Here is a 10154-nt window from a genome sequence, read left to right as displayed (position 1 = left end):
TGGAGGGGATTGTAATCATCTCAGTGAAACAAAATATGATAGAATGAATGTAAAGCTGATGTTCTCCCATGTAAACTTCACAATAAAAACTTAAAAAAAAAAAAAAATCATTAGAAATAAGCAGCATAGAGAGTGAGTCATAGTGGAAAATACAAGCTTTGGTAAAAATAATGCATCAATATTGATTAGTCAATTGTAATAAACTTACCATGTTATGCAAGATCCGAATATTGGAATAAATTTTATGCAGGAGGTTAAAGAGCTATATGAGAATTCACTATACATTCTGTACAATTTTTTTCTAAACCAAAACTATTCTAAAAAATAAAGTGAGTTACTTTTATCTAAAAAAAAAAATTGGAAAACAGCTATCTGGCCTTCTAATTGGAAGAGATCCATATTTGGCTCATAGAGACCCTGTATAGAGATTCTGAGGAGCTGCTGGTGAGTTTGAACTGCTCACCCTGTGGTCTGCAGTTCAGTGTTATTCCTATAGTGCCAGGAGTAGAGATAATTCATTAAAATGTAGAGTATTTCCCCATCGTTGTTGTTAAGTGCCATCGAGTCGGTTCCGACTCATGGTGACTCTATATAGTGTTTCCAGGGAGTGAGTGGTGAGTTTGAACCACCAACCTTGTGGTTCAAACTGACCTTGTGGTCCTGTGCTTATCCTACAGTGCCACATAATTACAGGTTATAAGGTTTGGCAAGTACATAAATCCTAAGTGACTATTTGATCTTGAGTCTCTAATGCATAATAATACAATAATACATTTTCAAAGAAAAATTGTGCAATACATTCAAGTAGAGGAAATACACTCAAGATATTTTTTATCTATTATCTTTACTTTTCAATTCTTCCTAAATTCCAAGTATCTGATGTCTAATCCTTTGAATTAATTCCCAGTTCCAGGCATTCTGTTCATGCCCAAGGACATGAATGCAGGCTTAACATTTCTTTTGTATGCCCTCACTCTTCCTCATTCCTTCTCTTCCTCACGAGGCATGACTATTAACCCCTTGAACTATCTGTGACAAAGATATTATTCATGGAAGCTCATTGCTATCCTGTGTGTTAGAGACAAAGAAGTTAACCTAAATGATTTAGTGTTAAGAAAACTCAATTGTAAATGAGTTTTTAAATCCTTTAAGTCAATATGACTGGCAACTTTAGTTTATAGGTTCCAATCCAGTGACACTGTGGATATGCACACAAAGGGTGGAGGTAAGAAAATGTAAATCATCTCCCTCTTCCAGCCGATAGAATTCCTTAGAGATAAATAGAAAAATGTCCATGCCAATGCAATCTTATAAGATGTGAGAAACCGTCTCTTAGTCATGTAATTCAATGCAGACTGCTTGTTGTTAATTAGCTTGGGGAAATGGGATCTGTTGGCCTAGTCCTTAATGGGCTTTTAAAATGGTTTTGTGGTCACTGGACTGTTTAAATAAAGGTTTCATCACTGACTCAGAGTGTCTGATCATCCCACAGACTATTAATAACTATGCAATATGCCTAACTTATGTCTAACATCCATCTAAAATTTAACTAATGTTCAAGGACTAATTAAAAGTATTCTCATTTTTCATTTTATTTTTGAGTATTGCTAGAAACCTTCATTATATTATTTTGTGGAATTTTTGCAACATTAATTAGATTCCTAAGTAAAAGAGTAGAAGAAAATATAATTGGAAGAATATAGAATGAAAAAAATGGGGTGATTTCTCTCTTGTTTTCTCTCATTCCTCATATAAATACAAAGGCATACACACAAAGATACCAATACACACACACAATTATGTTTTTAATTGATAGATGTGTTTCATTCACTGAGGAAGCTCAACAACTAAGGGTTTTCTATATAAAAATATAAAGGGCCTCTGATAGCGTAGTGGTTAGGAGTCGGGCTGCTAACCCCAACGTCACCAGTTTGAAACAACCAGCTGTTCTGTAGGAGAAAGATGAGGTTTTCTGCTCCCATAAAGATGTACAGCCTCGGAAACCCTATACAGGGTTGCTATGATTCAGAACCGACTTCATGGTACATCACCACCACCACCATATAAAAATATATGGACCTAAATATTAAGGACATTCTTCTCTAAGAAATTAATTTTTTGCTTTCAAAGTTTCCACTTTTAAAACATTGTTTCTTCTCATCTCCATTCTACTTGAAACTATGAACTTCATACTATCACTCTTCTATAAGCTATCAAAGCATTTTGAAAGGACATGCTATTTTAACTTCTCAAAATGAAGCCTAAATTGGGTGGTGACAAAACCTAACTTTACAGTTACAAAACCTAACTCCTTATTTTATTAAAAAAAATTCAGCCATGTTTTTAATACATTATCTGTTACTGTTCATTGTATTTTCTGAACCAGACATGCCCACTTCATTCAGTTATATATGTAAAATGGATAAATTATAGTATATTAACTGTCAGTAGTTGGGTTAGGTATAAATGATATTTCATGTAAAACGAGATTACAACTCAAACAATCACACAAAAAACTTATTGGGAGAGAAATATCTATGTGTACTCCCCATGGAGTCACAAAGAATATTAAAAAGATGATATCTATATACATACGTATCTATATCTATATATACATATATATATAGATATAGATATAGATATGTATGTATATAGATATGGAGTCCTGGTTTGTTGCTGGGCCCACTACACTGGATGTCGACGTAGGTTTGAATCATAAGGTCAGTGTTCAAGCTCACAGGCCACTCCTTAGAAACCTTATACAGGGTCACTATGGGTCAGAACTGACTCAAAGGCAGTTAAAACAATAGATAGATAGATAGATAGATAGATAGATAGATAGATAGATAGATAGATAGATAGATAGATAGATAGAGATAGACAGATGCATAGGAGCTATGGTGTAAGAGAAGAATATTAAAAGTACCATGGACTGCCAGAAGAACAAACAAATCTGTATTGGAGTAGTAGAGTCAGATGCTCCTTAGCAGCGAGGATGGTGAGACTTCATCTCTCATAATTCAGATATGTTATTAACATGGACCAATCCCTGTAAATCATGATAGCTAAAGTGGAGGATCTGTGAAAAAGAGTAAGACCTCCAAACAAATGGATGGACACAGTGGAAGCAGCAGTGATCTCAAGCACAACTGTGAGGATGGTGTTTAGACTCAACCAACCCTGTGCTTGAGTCAGACTCGGTTGCATCTAACAACAAAAACAACACACACATGTATATACATACATCCTTATAGATAGATAGATATGTAAAGACAGAGAGAGAGTGAGTGCTGTTGGTATGGTGCACTGGACGGCAAGGTCAATTAGAACCGTAAAGTCGGTGGTTCAAGCTCATGAGCTGCTCCTCAAAAACCCTATACAGGGTCATTTTGAGTTGGAACCGACTCAATGGCACTCAACAACATCATCAACAATCCTGGTGTGGCTCTGTGGGTTAATGCACAGAACTAAAAAGTCAGTTTAAATGACAAGATTGGTGTATATATATATGACTTATGTTTTGCTTTGATTCAGGAGGCTATACCACTGATATTTTAAATACCTACAGGGTCACCCATGACAGACAAGTTTCAGCAGAGCTTCTGAATGGTTAGCCACTGAAAACTATGAGTAGCTGTAAAACATTAAAAATAAGAAGAAACAGTCGCAAACATCCATTAATAACAGGAATGCAGAACTTTTGAAAACTGGAAAACATCCAAAATGAAATAGGATGCATAAAGATCAATAATCTAGACATTAGTGAGCTGAAGTGGCCATTTTGAATTGGAAATTTATATGATTTATTATGCCAAGGATGGCAAATTGAAAAGTAACGGAATCACATTAATTGTCAAAAAGAACATTTCAAGATCTATCTTGAAGTACAATGCTGTCTGCGATAGTGTAAAATCCATAAACCTATTAGCAAGACCAATTAATGCCACTATATTTCAATTTTATGTACCAAATACGTAAGCCAGTAATGATGAAATTCAAGAATTCTTCCTGCTTCTTCAGTCTGAAATTGATCAATCATGTGATCAAGATGCATTGATAATTACTCGTGATTGCAATACAATGGTTGGAAACAAAGAGGACTGGCAATACTTATGGAAGAAGTCGTGAAGTGCATGCTCTTCAAGTGCATACATTTTTGATGGTATGAATAACCTGTACATGGACCAAGAAATAGTCATTAGAACAGATCAACAAAATACAAAATGGTTTAAAATAAGGAAAAGTGTATGCCAAAGTTTTATCCTCTTGCCATATTTTTAAACCTATACGCTGAGCAAATAATCCAAGAAGCTGGATTATATGAGAAAGTATGTGACATCAGGATTCGTGCAATCAGCAGATAACACAAGCTTGCTTGCTGATAACAAATAGTTGAAATACTTACTGATAAAGATCAAAGACTACAGCCTTCATTATGGATTGTACCTGAATGTAAACAAACAAACAAACAAACAAAAATTTTTCAACTGGACCAACAAATAGCATAATGACATATAGAGAAAAGATTGAATTTTCAAAGACTTCATTTTGACTGGGTCCACAAACAATACTCATGGAAGCTGCAATCAAGAAATCAATGTATTGCATCTGGCAAAACTGCTGCAAATGAGTTCTTTAAAGTGTTAAACAACAAGGATGTCAGTTTGAGAAGGCAGGTATGGCTGTCCCAAACCATGGCATTTTCAATTACCTCATATGCATGTGAAAGTTGTACAGGAATAAGGAAGACCATAGTAACATCAATGAATTGAATTAGAGTGTTGTCAAAGAATATTGAATATACCAAACTAGCATATCTGTCTTGGAAGAAGTATATCCAGAATTTTCCTTAGAAATGAGAATGGAAAGAATTTATCTCTCATTCTTCAGACATGTTCTGGTCTGAGTCTCTGGAAAAGGACCTCATACTTGACATCATGCAGAGCCAGTGGGAAAAAAAAGGAAGACTCCCAGCAAGATGGATTGTCACAGTAGCAGCAACAATGGGCTCTTAACAAAAAGGATGGTGCAGGACCCAGAAGTGTTTTGTCCTACTGTGCATAGGATTCTTATGGGTGGGAAAGACTCAGCTGCAACAACCACAACAGCAATATATATATATATATATATATATATATATTGCTGTTGAAGTGCCGCTGAGCTGAGTCTGTTCCAACTTATAGCAACCCTGCATAGGGTTTCCAAGAAGCAACTGGTTAGTTTGAGCCACCAACCTTGCGATTCACATGGACCAATACTTATCTTACAGTGTGGATACATGTGGTCCAGAACTTATCCTACAGCAACACAGCAGGACTCCATTATATTTATATAACATTTATACATACATTGTTGTTGTTAAGTGCCAACAAGTCAGTTCTGATTCATAGCAGCCCTGTAAGGGGTTTCCAAGGAATGGTTGGTGGGTTTGGACTTCCAAACTTGTGACTAGTAGTCCGATGCTTATCTTGCAGTGTGCCACACCTGAATTCCATATATATATATATATTTGTTTATGTGTTTGTTGTTTAATTAAGGACACTTTTAAGCAAAACTGACATTTTCCCATGGGAATATTTAATAATGAAGAATATATTGATTATTCTTAAGGTAAGAATCCATGCATTTGAATTATGATATTGAAGAAGAATACTGAATATACTAAGGACTGCAACAACTCTGCCTTGGAAGAAGTTACAGCCAGAATACTCTTTAGAAATTGAGATGGCTATGTTGTCAGGAAGAATCAGTCCCTAGTAAAGTGTAGTGTCATGAAAAGGAGCAAGACCCCCAGTGAGATGGATTGGCACAGTGGCAGACACAAAGGGCTCAAACATAGCAAAACTTGTGAGAATGGCACAGGATCATGCAGTGTTTCCGTCTGTTGTGCATAGGAACACTATGAGTTAGAATGATGCCACAGCACCTTATAACAACAAGACTTATTAACTACCTTGTGGCACTGTAAGATAAGCACTGGACTAATTCCCACAGGGTCAGCAGTTCAAACTGTAAGAAATAACTCTTGTGGGCATGGTCCATCTTCAGGAATTCGTGGGATTGCTAGGTCTGACAAACAGATTGTTGATTTACATACAGGGGATGGATATGTAACCTGGCTTTTCTAGGACTAGGAAATTTAAATAAGAATACAGCCATTAAGACAATGGGCAAGCTATTTTGGCTTCTCTTGGGGGAGGGAAAATGGGACATGCCATAGAAATATACATGGGGAACTGGAACTGAAGGAGGGGCTTTTTTGAGACAAGTATAAAAACCATTTGTGGCAGGCCATGTGGCGTGTCTGCCCTTTTGCAAAATTGAATAAAGCAAACCTCACTCTCACTAAAATGAGTACAGATTGGATTACTTGAGCATTTGTCAGTATAGACAACGTTTCTCACAAATTCCACCAGCCATTCCTTGGAAACCCTACACAAGATCTCTGTGAGTTGGAACCAACTAAGGCTCTTAACAACAATAATTTGATATATGCTAAACTGCCAGCAGTTTTGTCCAAGATTGTTTTGCCCCATCAGTGCAAATACCAAGATAGAAAAAGAGGAAAATGCTGCTAATATTTTTCAAAAGTAGATTTGAACTCACATAGCAGAAAGTGATACATGGACAACTGAGCATTTTCAGACCCCAAGTTAAGACCAACTCTTCTGAGCTTGGTTCCATCTTTTGTTCTGCAAACCTGTAAGATTACAATGTTGTACAGCTTTTTCCTCTTCAATGTCTATTTCCTTCCAGGGAAATATATTAGCCATCTCTCTCATACTCATTTACTTTCTTCCTTTATTCTCCAGTTGTATATAGATCTCATCCGACTCATCTGAAAGCACGGTGGCACTAAAAGATGAGCACAAGATTAGGAACCACGAGTTGGGCAGTTCAAATATACTAGTCTTTTTACTCCCACAAAAATTTACAGTCTTGGAAACCCTGTGCAGAGTCGCTATGAGTCCGAACTGCTTCAAAGACACTCATAAACAACAGCAAAGACTTTTATCATTCTCTCTCTAAGAACCCATTAGCATCATTCTGTGATTGATCAATTAATTAAGCCGCAATGTGGTTATGGTAACATTGTCAAAATATAATTAACATAAATTTACTTTTTGTTAAAACCAAGATTCTTAGATACCACATAAAACTGCAGGGCAGTGGCCTTTATAGAGTGCATCTTTGTTTCAGGCTGCTTTGTTTATATAGGATGTCCTCTCAATATATGCTTCCATGATTAATGTGGCAAGAGAATATAGTACCAGAAGTTTTTGCACTGACAGTACAGAGTGATTCATACTATTCTACAATCTATACATTGGCCATGGTTGACCATCTAACACTACTTAACTTCAAATTAGAGTGTAATGCTCCCATATGTGCAGATGAAAAGGAGAAGAGCACGTAAATGCACTAGAATACTCTATTCACCTCAAAATTTGTTCATTTGTAAGGTTTTTTTATAATTCCAGTATTACCAGGCATTTTGCTTAATATTTGTGATAACTGATATTTTAAAAATGGGTTGGTGAACCTAGTTCTTGACCTCATCAAGGAGAGGAAAATGAATACATAATAGAAATCAGATGGGATAAGTGTTGAAGGTACACATCAGTGTTTAAGATGCAACTGAGATGCTATGTAAGATGAACACTGACAGGATCATTGATATTGGTCACTTGGAGGAGGTTGTTAACCTTCACAAGAGCAGTCTCTGTGGAGACATAGTGATTAAACCTAATTTTAGTGAATTAAAGAGTTTGAGAAAATATATTAAGATGACATCACTATAGAAAAATTTGAAATGAATGTGGGGAAAAGTTTACAGAATTTCCTTTAAAATAAATGAAGACCCATAAGAACAAAATGTTTGGTAAATGATGAGAGGGTTGGAATGGCATAATGTAATTAAAATGGGACCAAAATAAGGCCTGCTTTCTCCATTGTTGGACATTGTAGCTTTTGGGGAGATGCCAACTTCCAGATACTAATCAACCTATTTCTTTAGAATTAGACTTGTTTTTTCTATTCAATATAGACTAAGTATGCTAAACATGAACTTAATGTCAAATCTATGCTTTACTTTGATCATGGATGGGGCATTGTTTGGCAGAGAGTTGAAGTTTAAACTCTCAGCAGTGGCTTTCTGTTGAAAGAGGAGATGTATGCTGTTCTGTCAGGCAAACAACAGAAGGGGTTTTGTGTAAGCCTACATAAGCATAAAAATGGCAGAGGTCCTGACTTTCAGCAGCTTGAAGTGTTCAGTCTGAGAAAAGCATTCATCGTTGGTTATACAAAGAAGACTTCTAGATGTCAAAGGAAGAGATGATTAGATGATTAGAGTTTCATCAAACAATAGGCTAGTTTTATTCACTTTCAGTATAATTGTCCTGTTTTTCCCCCTTAAATTTCAAGACACTATCTCTTCATTTTCAATAGAACAAAAAATAAAGCCTTTGACTGTAAGCACTACATCTAGTCTTTATCCAAACAGAAAACAAATAAATTAATAAATAGTTAACTAAAGTGATAACAATAAATAAAGTTTACTTTGCTATTCAGTTGTACAAAACTATATACAAAGGAAAACCATTATTATTACAAGAGGTATGTGTAAACATACCATGTTTAATATAATCTTGTCCAGTATTACAAAGAATTATGGCTTTGAGTATTTCAGCAACACATCACAATTAAAAAGAAACAAAGGATACATTTGTCATGACTCAATTAAAATAGAGTCCTGATGTGACACTGGGTTAATGCACTGGACAGCAATGTCAGTTTGAACCTCAGATTGGTGGTTCAAGCTCACCAACCACTCCTTGGAAACCTTATACAGGGTCGCTATGGGTTCGAATCAACTCAACGGCACTTAACAGCAACAACAACAAATTATAATAAATAATATCACAAATGCCTGAAATTCACAGTAATGAAATATTTTCATTTGAATTTATAATTGATAAAATAAAAATAACCCAACCTAAGATATTAGAGTTCTAGTGCTATAGGACAAAGAATCAGTTCATTGCTCTTAAATATGCTATAATAGCTTATGAAATGATCAATAACTAATGAATAATTGATTATTGGACCTTAAAATAAACTCAAAGAACTTGCCTTATATACTCTAAATAAAAGTTGTTGTTGTTGTTGTTGTTTTTTTAAATATTTGAAAGAATTGCATTGAAATGTAATTTATTCCATTTCATTATTTTCACAAACGTCATTCAACTGGGCTCTGGAAAGTGGATGTATTTAGAATTTAGTTGTTATTACTCAATTTGGAAAAACAAAACAAAACTGAAAAAATGGATATGAGCAAAAGTAAAAAGGTACTGCTACAAAATCATAGAACTATATATTAAACAAAAATACCAAACTGTGAAACTGTAAACCACAAGGTTAGTAGTTCAAACACATCAGCTGATCCTTGTTGTTCTTGTTGTTGTTGTTATGTGCTGTGGAGTCGATTCTGACTCATAGCGATCCTGTACAGGGTTTCCAAGGCTGTAAATCTTTACAGGAGCAGAAAGCCCTCTTACACAATGTGAACGCTGAGTTGGAACCATATCCGTGGTAGTTAACAATGATCTTTCCATGAACACTTCTGTACTCTGAGTTACACCATAACAAAATGAAACTTTTGACAGCCTCAAGTGACTCAAATTGGGTTACTTTCACATGTTGATTATTTTTATCAAAAAGGAATAAAACCAGGGCTGTATGATGGATAGGCTAGGATTGTCCAAAGAAGTTCTCATGAGATCCCCCTTGTTATTCTATAAGAATGAACAACTACATTGTTATGATGGGAAAAAATAAATTCTTTCCTGGCTTTTTTCTTACCAAAGTAGCGCTCATGGTCATCCTGAGTACTTAGAGAAAAATCTATCTAGATTACACTTTTGAGATACCAATAAACATTCACTAAAACTGACATCTCTGCCATGATTTTTATTTTAAATGTTTCATTGTGAATTGTCGGGGACCCGCCTCGACATAGGGGTTCGGTTCACGAGGAGGGGATACCTGACGGTGATTGCAATATATCAAGAATACACAGAAAGAGACAAAGAGAGAGACAATGAGGCACCCCAAAGCCAGGGTGGATGCATCACTGGTGGGCAGGCCTGGGACTA

Source organism: Chrysochloris asiatica, unplaced genomic scaffold (assembly GCF_000296735.1).
Source record: "Chrysochloris asiatica unplaced genomic scaffold, ChrAsi1.0 scaffold00005, whole genome shotgun sequence".
NCBI classification, from domain to species: domain Eukaryota; kingdom Metazoa; phylum Chordata; class Mammalia; order Afrosoricida; family Chrysochloridae; genus Chrysochloris; species Chrysochloris asiatica.
The sequence above is the reverse complement of the archived record's forward strand: the minus strand, read 5'-3'. Positions refer to the sequence as shown.